The 16,782-nt window shown below is 40.5% G+C and overlaps 1 protein-coding gene across 7 annotated transcripts in view; it reads right to left on the reverse strand.

The window, feature by feature from the left end:
- The window catches only part of sema4d (sema domain, immunoglobulin domain (Ig), transmembrane domain (TM) and short cytoplasmic domain, (semaphorin) 4D), a 159,168-nt gene that overhangs the window by 79,964 nt on the left and 62,422 nt on the right, over nucleotides 1-16,782 (reverse strand). For 6 of the 7 annotated variants that reach the window (XM_067258071.1, XM_067258069.1, XM_067258070.1 and 3 more), the window contains one exon: nucleotides 153-222. The gene's annotated coding sequence lies outside the window, so the exon portion shown is untranslated. Of the gene's footprint in view, nucleotides 1-152; nucleotides 223-11,490; nucleotides 11,501-16,782 lie in introns of those variants that run through there. The other variant, XM_067258068.1, reaches the window with a different exon arrangement.

Consider the following 16,782-nt stretch of genomic DNA (forward strand, 5'->3'; position numbering starts at 1 on the left):
CTTCACCCTGTCTCATGCAGAAGGTGATAAGCGGGCTCAGCTGGGGAGCAGGGGGAGCATGCAGCATGCAAGTACCAGCATGCAAGCACACATCTGCTGTGGGCTTAATGGCAGCAAAGAGGCTGGGGAAAAGAGGGAGGGAGATTTCTGACCTGTGGCTCCTCAACGCTGTTCTACCAGATGAGAGGCTCTTCTTCTGGGGAGTGTTACAAACTCCTCAAGCTATAGGGAGGGGAGGAGGAAGGGAGAGACAATAGATGAGGAATGACAGTCATTACGTTAGCACAGCTGTGAAGCTGAGAACAGTCAAGCCCATCAGGATGGGCAGACATGGAGGAACCACGTTAGATCAATTGTCAGCTTGGCAGAAGTAGCGTAAAAAAAGAAAAACGCTTATACAATGATGTGCCATTACAAGCATTCGGAAACCTGCCATTACACCCACAACCTGTACCACCAAGTCTAGTCTAATAAACTCCTGTGAAGTGCCAGAAGCTTATCATTACGGAGATTGTTTGATGATTCTGGGAGCATTGTCGTGGCAAGCAGTTTTTTGCATCCGCTGTTGCACTTAACCTTTCAAATAAATCACTAAATGCTAAAACTAGGGATTTGAATTTGGTTCTTAAGCTCTCAAAGTCCAGTCCTCACAGTCCACTAGAAAACTAGAAGGTAAGTGGCGTAACACTAAATTGGAGGTTTTCCACCTGGCCTGGAAGGACAGCCTACTGGAGTACAAGCAAGTCCTCATCAGGTCCAGATCAGAATACTTCTCTAAGTTGATAAGTAAGAACCAGCACAACGCTAAATTCCTATTTGATACCATTGCAAAACTCACTAAGTACACACAGTGTTAGTACAGATCTCTCTCCCAATGATTTTCTAGAATTCTTCGAACACAAAATCTATGCAATTAGGGACAAACTACAGACCAGCTCTGGCCAAATGGCCATAAACACCCACTTCAACCATATCTCTACGCAGACATATAGATGCTTTATTTGTAATTTAAAAGTTATATATGATATATATACAGACGAACACACACTTCAGGTTTGCATTAAATGTACACACACAAACACAGTTTAGCAGCCGTAGAACTGACTAATCGAAAATGTTTTTAACCTAACTTTGAATGGCGAAACTAGGGAGAAGTTCTTTACGAAGTTTGGCAGGAAGGGGGTCGAGAAGGCAACTGGTGGGATTCGATGAATCTACCAGCTTTAAGAACGCTTACATAGGTATCATATAACTTTAATTTACAAATAAAGTAAACCTGTTACTGTATATTGTTACTGTTATTGTTTCTGTTGCTAGTTGGGGGGAGTCAGGTGGCTGAGCGGTTAGAGAATCGGGCTAGTAATCAGAAGGTCGCTGGTCCGATTCCCGGCCGTGTCAAATGACGTTGTGTCCTTGGGCAAGGCACTTCACCCTACTTGTTCGGGGAGAATGTCCCTGTACTTACTGTAAGTCGCTCTGGATAAGTGCGTCATGTAAATGTAGTTGCGGGGGATGAGGCATTCTTATTCGTATTTTAGAGTTTCTCTTCCCTGGAACAGATTTCGCATTCCAATCGAGGGGGGCTGGTGCTGTCCTATTGTTTAGGGATGCATCAAATACCCTTTTTGGTCTGCCAAATTGCTGCACTAGTCCACACTTGACCAGTGGGGACCTCATTCTTAATATTACTGTAACTGTTAGTTTCTCCTTGCATTCTCTAATTCATGCTCTCCTCTCTCTGTTCCCCCTCCACACATCCCCTGTGGTGTGGGGGGTCTGAGCTGTCAGCATCTGCCTGGTCGTCGGTCTGCCAACGTTGGACTTGGTCGCCAGTGGACATCGATCTGTGACAGTCTGCCAAAGCTGGATCTAGTCGCGAAAGTGGACATCGGTCTCCCTGACGGAGAACAGCAAGTTCCTAGTCCCTTCCCTCATCCACCTGCCTGTGATGCTGCGCCGATCACAGTCCCCCAGCCCTGTGGCTACCCTTAAACTGACATTTACCAACTCTGACCCAAGTTGAACACTGGATTTTGGTGTTTCAACACCCATTGACACTTCCCTGTTGAATGACTATGTTTAGCCTGTGTTCTGCACCTCTCTTTCACCAACCGTTTCGGGAGGAGCATTCAGTCATAGTTCTCGCAGTAACACCATTTCCTGAAGGCAACATGACTGAGGAAAGTCTTCTGCCTTCTTTGTTAGGCTGTCACTCATAATTCCATGCCCCTCTGAGTTGAAGCCACGCCCCCCACACAAAATCGGGGCCAAAAGTCTGAAACAAAAAAAAACAGATCTGAAACTGGAAAAAAAGATTTGAGGCCGTATTTTTTTTTGTTAGAATCTGAAAACATGAAATGTGGAACTGAAAACAAATAAAAAAGTGAAAATTTAAAATTCATAATTTATTCAAAATAATTCCACAATTTAATCTAAATTCTATTCAAACTGAAAGAAAAATTGGTTCACTTATTTTTTGTTTTAACGTTGTCACTGCCAGTATCTTAGCTGGAATAACAATTAAAAATTCAAACAGTACCCTCTGCAAACTGAAAACATGCCCCCAAAAACGTATATAAGATTGAAATGTATTTCAGGAAAACTGGCTGATATAAAAAGTTTACTAACAGTGGTCATTATGTGTCAGTAACAATGTCCCAGTCTGTAGACTAGAGGGTCATGTGATGTAAGTAGAGAAAACCGCAACAGTCTTATCCACTCCAATCGTTCGGATATTGAATGGCATCAATTGCTCTACAAGACTTATGATCATCATTTGATACACCTCTCGTGGTTAATTTATTTAAGAATCTATCAGTCCCACCACAATACTAGCTTAACATCACAAATACAGGGAAAACAAAGCTGACTAAGTATTAGCTAACTTACTAACACAGGTGGTAACATCCTGTGGTTTGGAGAACTGGATTATCTGCTACAGAAGAGCACATCCTAGCAGGCAAAATGTACAATTTTCCTCGCCAGCTGTGCTCTGTCTTGCTCCTAGATGCAGACCTGACACCCAGACCAGTAAGTACATTTTACAGCTCAGTTAACTACTAGACTACTGATGTGTGGAAATCGGAGGAGCTAACCAGTCGAAGGGCGTAAAAAATACAGGGTGTTGATATCACAGCCTGGAAACATTGATAGCTATATATTATTACCCTGGCCTTTGCCTGTGGTGTTTCTACAGCTGTCTTGACGTTTTAGGTAGCTTGCTATCTCCCAGAAGTTAACAAGCTACTAAACTAAGCTGTCTAAACCGTCAAATGGAATGTTCGCACAGATACAAGCAACGCAATCGTGACCAAGACGAACATTTTGACACCGACATTGTCTATGTAGTGAAAACATTTAGGGATGAGTTAGGGTTTAAACCTAAATAATCCTGTGTTGCAAAAAATGAAACGTATGACCTGGACTATGTAGTTCACCCTTGAAGACCAGGCTTTAACGAGGCTTCAACATTAACCTTGACTAGTGCACAGTGCCTGATGCAGTCCATGATTAAGATGTCAGTGAAACACACAATTACAGATTACTCAACATTAACATTTTTTGGCACTGGCCCCACAATTTTTACTGGGCCCCCCTCCAAAAGTTGTAATTTATCATTGTTACAACAAAACCAAAGACTTATAAGTTGTGTTATTCTGTTAATATGTTTAACCATTTATTAAACACATCCTGGATATAAAAAGAACAGAAATGAACTCACATTTCTAGTGATAAAAAATAAAAAGGTAATAGTCAGCAAAACAATTGACTTTTAACCCCAAACATGACGTGCTCTCGTCCCTGCTGACAGCCATCTCTGCACAACTCTGTCTGGCTGAAAGTGAAACCTCTGGTCCCTCAATGTTAATATATAAAAGCTTCCATAGCTTAATTAGCGTAATTAAGACGGGCCAGCCGTCTTAATTACATTATGTGATATGCCGCTGTTATAAGTCGTGCAAAAACACGATGGGCATCTCAGTTAAATTCCGGCCTGGAAGATGGATTGTCAACCATCCGCTTAGCTGTCACGCAAACCAGGTGCTGTCTGCTAGCATGGCTGGTCAGGGATTGTTTTCGAAAATTGTCTGTGCCTGTGTAAATAGATCCACTTTTGTCTGCTTTAGACGGGAACATACGACAGACGACACAGTGCATCTTCGTTCCATAAAAAAAGTTGCTTCCGTTTGAGCTTGTACCTCTACTTTGCTGCCATCTTCACTTTATTGTCTCGCGCCAGTCTCGTGTCAGTTCAAAAATGTATCTAGATTAGAGAATTACTAGCCTGACGTTGTCATACTCATAATTCTAGTCAGAATATGAGTCTGATACCGCTCCGTTGGGCTGTGAGTATGGGGCATGTTTCAACCGAACCCGGAATAAAATGCCTCTTCACTCAATTGGATAGACCTACAACCAATCAGAGCAACGTAGTATGTTGTTTGTTGAAAACAAATTCAACCCAAGCACTCTTTGGTGATGTGGTTGATTACGTTACTGTTGATCATCTGTCCATCATCGTATAAATCCCGCCCTGACAATTTGATTGGTCCAAACAACTCTTGTTCGGACATAGTTTTTCCTCAACCGAGCGACCCCAGACCCAACTTCCCAACCAAATTTTTTTGTGGGCGGGCTAAGTTTGGCTGGCACCCATGCTAGAGAATTACAATTTGACAAACACTCGTCACTCACTACTCAACTCTTGATTTGCCAACTGTGCGCCCCACGAGCTGCAAAGTTATTTATGCATTTAGCAGATAGCAAAACATATGAAGGATTTTAACTTTCACAATGCAAACATTTTTTGCAGTGGCCCGATCGGGCCAGTGAGTTGCTAGTTTAACTGTCCCGACGTTACTTTTTACTGGCCCCGGGCCATCGTTATTGTCGAGCCCTGAATAGTGCATGGTGCCTGTGATAAAATTGGTGGCTCACACACGCACATATTCCTGGAATTATAGATAGGGCACAGTTAGATAATGTCGATGACACACATATTTCTGGAATTATTGCAGATAATTATTATTATCTGTAGTGCCAGTGATGCAGCTGGTGATTACAGTTCTTCTCAGTGGACTATATTTCTCAGATCACAACTGAAATGATCTGTCATCTCTGAAGTAGGCTACTTGTTCAATATCCACATCATCTAGTCACCAATGCACATTAGAATCAGAATCAGAATCAGAAAGGGATTTATTCGCCATGAAAGTTTGCACAGACAAGGAATTTGCTTTGGCAGGAAGGTGCATACAATAAACATATACCTAAAATTTAAATATGTGGACTAACTATACTAAAGGTATGAAAGCAATTTCTCATATTTTAAACAAAATCTGTGGCACATTCACACAAATAACTATGTGGCCTTCATTTGTCTGCTGTTTCCTAAACTATCAATTGCTTATGTTATGTTGATCAAGTTGCACTATATTGGTTCTCTCTTAAATTGTCTTACCATAATTATGACAACTGTCTCAACCATTGTGCATTCAATGGCTTCTGTTATGAACTAAATGTCTAGATTTGTGGTGGTAAAACAGAGAACCAATATAATACATTTTGATCAACATAACATAAGCAATTGATAATGTAGGAAACAGCAGAAAAATTAAGGCTACATAATTACCGTATTTTACGGAAAATAAGCTGCGGCTTGTACTCCGATTTTACAGTTTTCTTGTGCTTGTGCGGCTTATATTTCGAAGCGGCTTATAGTCCGGTTTTAGAACAAAAAAGTGGCTTCTCTCAAGATCTCTACTAACCGTGCAGCTAATTTTATGCTCAACACTTGAACGGGGGATTATTACTTGAAAGAGGAATTATTTACTTTTTTCTCAGTTACACTATCGGGGCTTGGAAATACAGTGACTTGCTAAAGTAGGCAAATGGCTAGTAGAACATAACATTTCATAATAATTTCAGTTAATCAAACAGCTGCAAAACCAGTGAAATGTTATAGGCTAGCAAGCAAAACAACATTACTAATTCAACTTTGGTAGTCTAACCAAGCTCTTTGTAAGTTCGTTTTAGATATAATTGTATGATAGTGTGGACAATAAGACACGGACGCGGTCTCTTTTCATAACTTGTATTTTACCACTGCTCTTCTTGACATCGCCATTCGAACTAGTGATGTGTCGTTCGTGAATGATTCGTTCATTTTGAACGAATCCTTACAAGGACTGAGGAGTAATGAGTCCTCTCAAAGAGTGATTCGTTCATTTTCTCGTGGCCGCGCATCGGGACTGTTGCATAGGCTCGTCCAAGTAAACAGAAATTATTCGTTCATTTCCCGACTCGGTCTTTCTACGAGTCTTTGGATCCTTTTTTCACGTGACCTGCATAGACTCTGTACTGGTAGCTAGAGGAAACAAACGATGCGTTCATTTCCCGACTCGGTCTTTCTACGAGTCTTTGTATCCTTTTTCACGTGACCTGCATTGTATTTTTTAGTAGAGGAAACAGTTTCCTCATTCCCTTTCGCGTGGCCGCTGTTTTAGTAAGACGTGAATGATATTCGCTCAAGTCATCATACTGACTGGCTTTGTTATTTTCACTTTACATTTACACTTACAGTTTAGTGCAGTGTAATTGTTTGCTGTGATAATTAAATGCTAGTGTGATAATAAATGGCCGAATCATACAAACTGTCATAATACATGATTTTAATGCAGGAATTTATTTTAAAATAGTATCTACTGGTGCACATGCACTAACCTACATGAGATACGTGTTTGCAGTGGACGTATAGCCCCCCCCCCCCCCCCCCCTGTTGAAATGAACGAATGAAAAAAGATTTGTTCATTTGACTGAACGAGATTCAAAGAACCGAATCAGTAAAATGATCTGAACTTCCCATCATTAATTCGAACTGCCCTCACTGATTTCACGTAATGCTTTCAGCATCAAGCCTACGGCAACTCCCAAGGGACAAAACACCCTTGTCCGTTGTCACATAGAAAGGTCTGCTACAGTAGGCTATCCTCAGGATTTGCAAGCTAGCTAAACCAGTTTGATTTTCCAGCTACGGCAGTTAGCTGTGTTACAGTATTGGTGAAGGAATTGGCTTAGGCGAACGCTAGCGATTGGTTATGGCAGATCAGAGTGGCTCTGGGCAGAAATACTTTTAAGAAGTATACTTAGATAATAGTTCACTTTTGATTTACTTTTAAGTATGCTTTGAAAATAGTTCACTTTTGATATACTTTTAAGAAGTATGCTTCGAAACATAAAATTGTATACATTTCTTCTGGAGTAGGATGTACGTTTTCTATTATTATACAGCAAAAAAAAATTGAAGCCCTATACTTAACTTATACTAATAATTATCAATTGGAGTATTAATGGAAAAAACGAAAAAGCTACTTGAGAAAGAAGCATACAGAAGGGTTGCATTGTGCATTTGAAGGTTATACTGTCAAACTGACTGAAGAACGAAATAAGGACGTGAAAAAATGAAGATAGCGTGGCTCATTGGCTGGTCAATTCCCATGATGCAAGGCGGTAAATAATGTAAAAATTTGCCGATAAGTTTGCCGTTTGTTCGAAATACAAATGTAACTTCATGAATTTCGTTTTTTTTATGTGTCTGCTTAGAATGTAGTGTTTTGTCACGTGGTAATTGTCATCGTTGTGCCGGTTTACCATTGTAACCATGAGTTAAATGAGTGTTACGTTTCATAAGAGGAGCTGTATTATTTCATTTTTAGTGTATACACAATAATTAGCTTCCTTCCACTAAGGATCTGCGGTGTTACTTAGCGACGCAAGATCAGCGGTGTCTAAACATTTAAATATACTAGTAAATCAGAGTAAATTGACATTTATTAAGTTCACTTCTTGAAGTACTTACATTAATTGAAAGTGCACTTTAAAATATTGGAAAGTATACTTTGAGGTACTTTAGGAAGTATACTTCATGAACTGAAAGTGCACTACACAGGTTACTTTAGAGTATTCCAAAGTATACTTTGAAGTACTTGGAGACATAACTTTGGCACATAGATCATTGCCGATATAATGTTGGTTCAGTGTTTCCCACAGATTAGAAAGCAATTTGTGGTGGGGGGGGTACCATGTCAGACCGAGGGGGGTTCAAAATAATTCCTTCATTAATAATTTGTTACACAGAACTTTATTATATTAAATCATATGAATCAAAATTTAAAAATTAAAAAAAAATGAATCACACGCCCAACCCAAAATACACACATTTAACACCCTATACAAAATTCACACCCCATTCAAGTCCTATCTGCTAGAAACGGAAGAATAGAAATGTGTTCCCTTATCCTGAGACTTGCTTTCTTACCTGCCTGTTTCAACATCTTTTTGTCCACCTCACCTGTTGCTTCAGCTGGCTCTCTCACAGCAGCATGTTGGATGCTGTCCTCCTCTCCTACTTTTTCTTCAATGCCTAACGAATCTATCTCTTTCTCTACCTGACCCTGTCTATCTGCTTGAGCAGCACTGGTTGAAGCCTGAAAATATTTCAGGGGAAATTGTGGGGTGTAGTAGTTACTGCACGACTAACTAGTAGCTCTACAATTTACCGGGGCTAGGTCTGAATCTAGGAGAAAAACGGAGCTGCCAGCTGTAGGTAAGTAGCAACGCTAGTGCTAAATAACTATTTAGCTGGTTGGCTCCATGACGCCGGTAAGTAGGGCACGTGAGATTACTCACCAAAAGAACAAAGAGGAACCCACTTGCCTAGCAGATAAAGACATGTTCATAGGTACCTAGCGAAAAGTAACCTCAATTTTCCTAGACTTTAAGCTATGGTACTAATGCTGAGGGCTCGCTGATATCAGCGAGCCCTCAGCATTAGTTCTAGACAGTAGAGTTCTAGTCTGTCTAGAACTATGGAGGACTAAAAGTGCCACAATGAATTAAATAAATACACCATAAAATAAATAAATCATTAAATAATTACTTAAATGTGTCATGAATTAATTAAAATAGACATTAAATACATAAATGTGTTCTTAAATGTGTCATGAATTAATTTAAATACCAATTCATTTAATGTAAAATACATATATAATTATTTCACTATTTAAGTATTTCATGCTACATTTCATGCTACATTTCATGCTACATGTCACAACGAGTTGTGTTGCAGTGCTTCATTAATTGTGTTATCTGTCAAACTCGCCCATCAAAGTCAGTGGGTGGGGCTAGCGCGAATCTAGTCTGATCCATTGCGTTGGTCTGAAGTAGAGTGCCTGGATAGAGACGATGGAGGATCTTCATGAACTTTCTAGGGTGTTGGTGAGAGACATTTTAGCTTGACGATGTGGAAGCAGGACCTGCTGACCCAGAGCATGAAGCGAGTAAAGCAGAGGAACTTCTTGAAGTTGGGTGTGCTAACGCCTTTGGCGAGCACAACCATTGTTCTCTCACAAATATTATTGTTTATTTTCGCCCCCCTAAGGATCAGTCAATATATGGACTACATAGACAACGCCTGTGTCAAAATGTTGTCTTGGTCTCGATTGCGTTGCTTGTATTTTTATTTACGTTCCGTTGCACAGTTTAGGAGGTTACAACGTTTTTGTAGCAAAAAGTGCCTTTAGTCAACGAAGGGTAATCAGTGCTAGCTACGTCACCACGTCAGCACACGTTAGCAACGACGCATGGATTGATGTGCTGTTGCACAGCGAGTATCGTATCGTGCCGTGGTGTACTACTAGCAGCATACATGTACATTTAAGCAAATCAAGACTTGCATGTACAGTAAGTAATGTCACATTAAAGAATGTATTTAAACTCAAGCTTGTGTGGTGCGTCGCTGGCTTCAGTGCCACAGTCTAAACTTTATGTCAAAAGAAACATTCTCATTTCCGGCGCTTAAAAACAATCCCCTCACTCAGTCAAGTTTGGCTAGCCTTCTTTTGAATTAGCCATTTCTCCCTAAATAGATGTAAAGCTTATTTACGTTTTTGGGGGCATATTTTCAGTTAGCAGATAGTACTGTTTGAATCGCGATTCCATCGGAAATACTGCCGGTGACAACGTTGTTACAGTAGCTTGTTTCAAAGGGGGTTCGCTTGTTTCAAAGGGGGTTCTTGAGTAGGCTAAATGCTTGAAAATATCACTAATGCTAGATGGGAAAAACTTAAGGCGACGGACCCACCTGCAACCGACGCAAGCGAGCATACCCTACAATTTCCCCAGAAATTGTACCCTCTCTAGTTGGAGTTATTTCCGCACTGCTACGGCTAATATTAATCGAGGGGAAGACTCGGTCCTGCTAGCCCCCATGTTGAGACAGCGTGCGAGGTGCAGGACCAAATGTCTAAAACTTGCCTGGAGCTGCTGAGAGAAGCAGCGAATTTGATGGAGGAAAATGCTGCTGCACCCTGGTACCAGAGTCTAAATTTGCAGTCACTGTGGTCACTATCTTGGTCGGAAAGTGCGTAAATAACTCCAAACTTCAAGAAGTTCCTCTGCTTTACTCGCTACATGCTCTGGGTCAGCAGGTCCTGCTTCCACATCGTCAAGCTAAAATGTCTCTCACCAACTCCCTAGAAAGTTCATGAAGATCCTCCATCGTCTCTATCCAGGCACTCTACTTCAGACCAACGCAATGGATCAGACTAGATTCGCGCTAGCCCCACCCACTGACTTTGATGGGCGAGTTTGACAGATAACACAATTAATGAAGCACGTACACAACTCCTTGTGAAATGTAGCATGAAATGTAGCATGAAATACTTAAATAGTGAAATAATTATATATGTATTTTACATTAAATGAATTGGTATTTAAATTCATTCATGACACATTTAAGAACACATTTATGTATTTAATGTCTATTTTAATTAATTCATGACACATTTAAGTAATTATTTAATGATTTATTTATTTTATGGTGTATTTATTTAATTCATTGTGGCACTTTTAGTCCTCCATATAGAACGGCGTATCTATGCATCGTTGCTAACGTGTGCTGACGTTGTGACTGTGTCTGTATGTGAGAGAGACGCGTGAGTGACTGAGAGACAAATGGAGAGCAGGGAAAGAAAATGCAGCTGAACGAATACGCTGCGTGTTTTAAATAGCGTAAACAAAATTTAAAAAAGAATAACGAAACGCAATATGTGGTGGCTGGTGTTGATTCTGTGGCGCACCGCCACAAATTAACGTTAGTCTATGTGTGGTAAACACTGTGGTTAGCATAAGCATTGTGTTGCAAGTTTCGCTCTGGCTAAAATGGTTAAAGATCCTGTAAAGTAAATTCCATGTTTTGCTTCTAAGTACATTATATACGTGTCAAATGAGTTCCTGAAAGCATGTGCAAAGCGCTAAAACTTTGTCACACTGAAATGTGGAGTTAGACCGGAGTTAGTTAAACAGTTTCTCTTCCGTTTTCAGATCATGTTTTAATGGGCGGAGCCAAAAAATGCCCTATCTACGTCATTTCGCCCCATCTACGTCAGATCACTGAATGGCTGCTCCTGCTGTACTGTTATTGTAGCTTACATCGGCTAGCTAGCTAGCTTCAGGATGTCTCCCACCACCCGCAACTGCATCTTCCCTGGATGCAAGAACTCCAGCTGCGCTGCAACGCCATAAGTTCCCTGTTGATAATGAAAGGAAAAATAGGTGGATAGATTTTGTGAAGAGCCACGCTCATGGAAAGCTTCGGTTAAACTCCAACAGCTGCCTCTGCGCCATTGACCATTTCACAGCGGACAGTTTTAATATGGACCAGAGACAGACAGGGTTCACCAACACACCGCTTCTCTTGCAGCGCGGAGCCGTACCAAGCTTGTCCCCCCCGGCCGTTCATCCTCCGGTCGCACCTGGACCATCCACCGCCGCCAGCAGTTCATCACTCAGTTCTGTGTGCTTGTTATAATTATACTAGATAACTTTTCCAGAGGTATCTCTGCTATGAGTTAGTGCAAACCGCTAAATTGATATTAGGCTACTCGGTGTAGAATGATGGTATTTTGGTGAAATGGTAGCTAATGTGTGAGAAGTAGCCTAGTTGGAGAGCTCACTGTCTGCTGTCTCTGGTGTCCATTTTTACTGTTACAGCTCAGGGGAACATTTCATTTATATGCATCTGTATGTTTCACTCATTGAACAAATAAATTCTAATTCTATACGGTTTTGTTCGGCTTGACATAGCGTCCATTATCTGGGTCGGAGGTAGGCACTAGGCAGCGAGGGGCGGAGCTTCAGCTCCTTCAGGCGACACGCCCCCCCAGTCTCAAGAAGAGAAGACTGCTGATTTTTTCACGATTTCAAAGCCTAATTTGACATACTTGTCGGTGTTATTTTTTCATTCGAATTTGGATGGGTAGTTAATAACACATTAATCTGTGGTGTGGCAAACTTAAAACTCGTTTCCAGGTCCACTTTACAGGATCTTTAAAGGTTAATGTGATTTGTTATTTTGTTTGAAGGAAGACAACATTTATAGCAAATTGTAAATTGACTTGTATACTCTGGCCTTGCTACACATCTAGGTCAGGTTTTTTGTTGGAATACTTTGAATTGGATGGCGAGCCAACCCACAAAGATAAAGCTGAAAGATTTGGAACCTTCATCTTGAGGACGAACTATTCCAGGGCTGCCAACCTTTTTTCTGCAAACCTCAACCCCCCTTTCTTTTGTATAACTGCTGGAACCAACATTTATGAATATTGTTTTTTATGTTTCTATGTGATCCAATTTGTAATTTCGGATGTTGTTAGAGTCAAAGGGTGCACCCAGAAAGTAATTGATTGTATTAATATCTGTGGGAGATTGTTCTATCAATGCATGTAAGACCGTTGCTTTGACTTCAAGTGAAAACATAATAATACATGATGCAACTCAGTACTACTGCTACCTCTTGTTCCCATCTAATTTTTTCTGATCAAATGGCCTATTCTTTCCATTTAGTATAGTTAACAACTTTGTTACAGAAGTACATTTATTTTTCTTTTGCAAACAATACCAAGGAAACTAGGTTATGTCAAATACAGCTCAATCTATCTTGAGGAGCTTGGGGCAATGCAACAGAAACTAGAGGGTACAATTTCTGGGGAAATTGTAGGGTGTGCTTGCTTACGTCGGTTGCACAGGGGTCTGTTTTTGAATGACATTTTTACAACTGATATTTCTGTATATTTTATATAAAAATGCATAATTATTATTTATAAAGATTACATAGATTTAAAAGATTTTTTTTTTTTTGCTGCTCATTTACAACTGAAAATACGAGTGAAGTGTAGAATGAAATAGATGTCTTCTCATTTCCCCTGCAAGAGGCATCGTTGAATCAAAACTAATACATTTGGCAGACCGGTGTAAAAAATTGACCTAATCTCTATGATTTAACCATCCTTTTAAGTTTTTCCCTTCTCGTGATATTTTTAGGCATTTAGCCTACTCATAGCATTCATTCATTAATAATGAACCCCCTTTGAAGATTATTCTACGACGTTACCGGCAGTGGAAGATGGAATCGCGATTCAAACAGTACCATCTGCTAACTGAAAATATGCCCCCCAAAACGTAAATAATCTTGACATTTATTTAGTGGAAAATCGCTCATTCATTAAAAGCTCACTGGTAGCGATCATTGTCAGTAACAACGCAAAATGCGATATAGCCCTGTGTGAAGCTGCCCCGGTAAATTGTACTACTACGGTACAGTACTAGACTACTGCTGTGTTCGTCTTGGTAGCGATTGCGTTGGTTGAATTGGATTTAACGTTCCGTTGTACGGTTTAGGCTGAAATTAATTATTTTCATGAACAGATTGACAAAGTTTAGGCTGTGGCAATGAAGTTCAGGTTGGTAGTTAGATAGACTTTTGATTTAAGTAAGGGGGGTGCCGAACAGGTCCAGGGGTCTCATTTATAAAACTGCGTAGGATTCTTACTAAAAGTGTACGTACGCCCAAAAGCCTAAAATGGCGTACGCCAATTTATAAAACCGTGCGTACGCACACCTGTAAGCAATGTTCCCTTTACAAAAAAAAAACTGTGCGAGTGGCGTCAACTGTGCCAGTGATACCGCATATCGAGATACAATTTGAAAACAAAAGTGTTATGAACAAGTAGTCTATTGAAGTCTGGACTGATAACGAGGACATAGAGTGTAGCGATTGCGCGGGATCTTAATGACTGTATTTCCAGTTTTTGACATATGATATATGCACAGTATTAAAGAAATATATTTAGTTATACAATGTGTTCTGCAGTTATCTAAAGGTAGGATATGTGATGTTATCCTGTATTCGATGCAGTCGGGCTCGGGCATCTCCCCCTCCTACATCCCGTAGTGGACAATCTGATGGTGAGACATACAGCGCTGAATTTTGATTAAAAATTTGAGTTGTACAAGGTGTTTATGGAACAATTATCAGTCAGTAAAAGCGAAAATAAAACTGCTGGATTTAATCTTCATGATAATTATGAAATCGAGTGAAAAAAGCGTGTGTAAGGAAAACAAAATATATAAATATTACGAGTAATGTTCTTCCCACATTCACTTTCTGCAGTCTGACTACAGTACGGTCATCTGCGTCGCCAATTCCAACTGCTTCCAAAATGTGCGTAGGCCTACGGGAGGGTCAGAGTTTGCGTGGAGGACCGCACATTCTCCTGTCAAGTATGTTTTTTATAAATCACAACCTTTGTGTGGAAAGTGGCGTACGCACATTTTAAGCCCCGTTTTGTGCGTACGCAATCTTTATAAATGAGACCCCAGGTCCATGTTCTTTGCGGCCAATGGATTTTCGTTTTGAAATAAGAAAACCAAAATCGGGAAACAAGCTGTTTCCTGACTACCATTTAGAAATAGGAAAACAAAAAACGGAAAACTACCCATTTTCCATTTTGATTATAGAAAACGGAAAACAAAAAAACGACCCGTTATCTGATTTTCTTTGATGTGCTTAAACATGGAAATCGGGAATTAAAATAGTGTGTGGAAATCTTCTTTCTCAATTTTGCGTAGATTTTTGTGTTGTGACCCCGAAGTTGCTCCCCCGAGCTTGACAGTCACATATTCAGGATGTCAGCAAATTACCAGAACTGCATTTTTCCATCTACGTAATATTGCCAAAATACGAAAATTTCTCTCAAAGGATGATGCCGAAAAACTAATACAAGCATTTGTTACGTCCCGATTGGACTATTGCAATGTGTTTTTCTCTGGCCTCCCAATTACCCACCTAAAAAATTTACAGCGGGTGCAAAATGCTGCTGCTAGACTATTGACCAGAACAAGAAAGTTTGATCACATAACATCTACTCTTGTCTCTCTACACTGGCTCCCTATCCAAGCCAGAGCTGACTTCAAAGTTCTACTACTAACCTACAAATCTCTGCATGGATTGGCACCACTGTACCTCTCCGGTCTCCTTGCACCCTATTGCCCGGCAAGGACACTTAGATCTCAAGATGCCGGCTATCTGGTGGTTCCCAAAATTAAGAAAAAAACAGCTGGAGGTAGGGCGTTCTCATATAGAGCACCTCTTCTCTGGAACAAATTACCTGTCTCAATTAAGGAGTCTGATACTGTTTCGACATTTAAAATTAGGTTAAAAACGTTATTGTTTAGTCAATTCTACGACTGTTAAAGGTAAGTATGTTACTAGTTGGAGGCAACGGGGGACGGGTTGTTTCCATCCTTATTCTATAAGTATAACTTATTTTAGAGTTCTCTTCCCCTGGAACAGATTTCATGTTCCAACCGAGGGGGGCTGTCGATGTCTTGGTGTGTGGGGCTGCATCAAATTCCCCTTTTTTTTGCTCTGTTAAATTGCTGCACCAGTCCACACTTGACCGGTGGGAATCTCATTCTATTATGACTGTAACTGTTAGCTGCTCCTGGCATTCTCTAATCCCTGCTCTCCTCTCTCTGTCCCCCCCCCACACACATCCCTTGTGGTGTGGGTGGTTTGAGTTGTCAGCACCTGCCCGGTCGTCGGTGGGCCAACGCTGGACCTGGTCGCGAGTCTCCCGGTCCTGTCCTACATCTATAAAGTTGAACAATGGATTTTGGTGTTTCAAAACCCATCGACACTGTATTATTATGTTTAGCCTGTGTTCTGCTCCTCTCTCTCACCAACCGTCTCTGGAGGAGGGGATCCCTCTCTGAATTGCTCCTCCCAAGGTTTCTTCCATTTTTTCTCCTGTTGAGTTTTTCTGGGAGTTTTTCCTTGTCTTCCTTGAGGGTTTAGGTTGGTTGAGGGGCAGTTCTATGGGCGTATGTGAAGCCCTCTGTGACATGCTTGCGTGTAAAAAGGGCTATACAAATAAATTTGATTTGATCAGCAGAGGGCGCATAGCAGAGCAGATGAACGATAAAATTGCTCGCAGAGCAATCGAGCCTCAATGCAAAATTGGATTACATCGGACTGAAGCATGGTTCCAGAGTCTCATCAGCCACCTCACAAAATAAAGAAGGTTCTACACCAAATTTGAATATTTTTCTAAGAAAGTCAGCGACCAGATATATTTTATACATTATTTTAAAGTGAGTCTCTTTGACTTTTGGGGAAATGGGCCATTTAATGAATTTAAAATGTTTGTTTTTTTATGGACCATATTCGGAACCTGTACACACAATCCTCTGTTATCAAAAAAATATTTTGATTTCAAAGCATCACTAATATATGTATTATTACATTTACATTTAGCAGACGCTCTTATCCAGAGCGACTTACAGTACATTTACATTTATTCATTTAGCAGACGCTTTTATCCAAAGCGACTTCCAAGAGAGAGCTTTACAAAGTGCATAGGTCACTGATCATAACAACAAGAT

This window comes from Osmerus mordax, chromosome 20 (assembly GCF_038355195.1).
Source record: "Osmerus mordax isolate fOsmMor3 chromosome 20, fOsmMor3.pri, whole genome shotgun sequence".
NCBI lineage: Eukaryota > Metazoa > Chordata > Actinopteri > Osmeriformes > Osmeridae > Osmerus > Osmerus mordax.